Raw genomic sequence first — 1,848 nt, 5'->3', positions numbered from 1 at the left:
TAAAAAGTAAANANATATTATTATTTNTTTACTATAATANATATATATANATAATAANATATATATATATATATATATATATATATATATATATATATATATATATATATATATATAAAATATATAATATATAATAGATATTAATAATAGATATTATTTATTATGTTAACCAACAAATAGATGTACTAAGATAAATAATACAGATAGATGTACTAAGCGCTTCCTTTCTTAAGAATATAATTTTCCAAAAAAATTTGGAGTCGATTTCTCCAGAACTTTCCAAGTATAAAAAGTAAAGAAACAAGATGTTTTAAATTATCGGTTCTATCCTATCTCATTTATTTTTGCATCACAATTAAAATCGCATTGAGATTTAAGAGTTCCGAAGAAGAAAGAAAAAGTATTTATTTAGAAAAGAAAGATAATCATATAATCTAATATATAGCGTCGAGAAACACTACAAATTACAAACTCGGTTCTTCTGGTGAATAAATATTTGTTTCTTATTCAAATTCACTTTTAAAATTTGATAATTTCATCTATAGATATAAATATGTGAAACTGCAGATTATAAAAATCAATAATAATTAAATTTATACACATTTTATGCAATTAAGATTTATAATGCATTAATGGTTTAGAATGATTTATATATTTTATTAAATTTATAAATCACGATTGGATATAATATATACCGTACATAATATAAATCATGCTCTGAACCACTACTCCACGATAGAAAGGAAATGTGCCGTAGTAGTACGGCAAGAAATGACAAAACTATTTTTTTGAAAGACTCCACAGAAATTGAGGATTGATTCACCGAATCATTCTCAAGGACCGCAGATGTTACTCGATCGGTTGAATTTCCCGTTTAAGTTTATGTTGTACTTACTTTATTCTTCCTCACACATATTACTGAATTTTTGTTTCTGCTAAATTCATCACGCACAAGATACGCAAAACACACGTACAGGCAACGAAACAGCGAAGAAGTCGACTCGTCGCGAGAACGTCTGCGCGGGCACTGACTGAATCCGCATTGAGCGTCGCACTATTCTACATCACGTAGCATAATCAATCGTTTTATCGAAGAACTAAGGGATACCTAACAATTGCGATTGAAAAATAGGAGGGAAAACCCTCTATTGGGATCGCGGATTTAGTCCCAGTTCGAAGAAAGTCCTGCTGTTACAGATAAAGAACAGTGAGAACCTTCATCGAATATAAAACTTAAGACTGTTCCTCTCTCTTTTCTCTTCCAGTATTCTTATCAACAGCTGGTAATAACTTCTGGCACTCTATGTTAGTTGACATTTTAAAAATTGGGAAGGTCGTAGCCAGCAGCAAACGTGTTATGATAATTAAGCATTTGCTACATATCTGAGTCGATATCGAATTGTTGTATCAAATAAAAAGAACTCTATAATCAATAAATTAATATTTACAGAAAAGTAGGTTTAAACAAGATGTCTCAAACCTTGACGAAAATAAAGAAATGTATACGTAAAATTATTCCTTAAAATTAAAAAATTTATTATTTTCTCATTAAAAATAATCAGCCATTAAAAATAAAGACTTATATACTTATATAAAGTTGTAGAATCATATAAAATAATAATTCATTTTCTGTGAATTCTGAGACACCCTGTAGGCATCCTGTATCAAATAAATAAACAATAAATAAATAATTGATTAGGGAGTTGAGATAGACTGCAATGAATAATCTAATATTTTTATTGCTAGCGTTACTATATTAATTAAAAATAGATGCAGCGGCGGATTTCAATTTATATCATGCAAGATTTATTTGTTTAAGTACTTTTAAGTAATCTATATATATAGGAT

The sequence above is a fragment of the Atta cephalotes genome, assembly GCF_000143395.1.
Source record: "Atta cephalotes unplaced genomic scaffold scaffold00035, whole genome shotgun sequence".
NCBI classification, from domain to species: domain Eukaryota; kingdom Metazoa; phylum Arthropoda; class Insecta; order Hymenoptera; family Formicidae; genus Atta; species Atta cephalotes.
The sequence above is the reverse complement of the archived record's forward strand: the minus strand, read 5'-3'. Positions refer to the sequence as shown.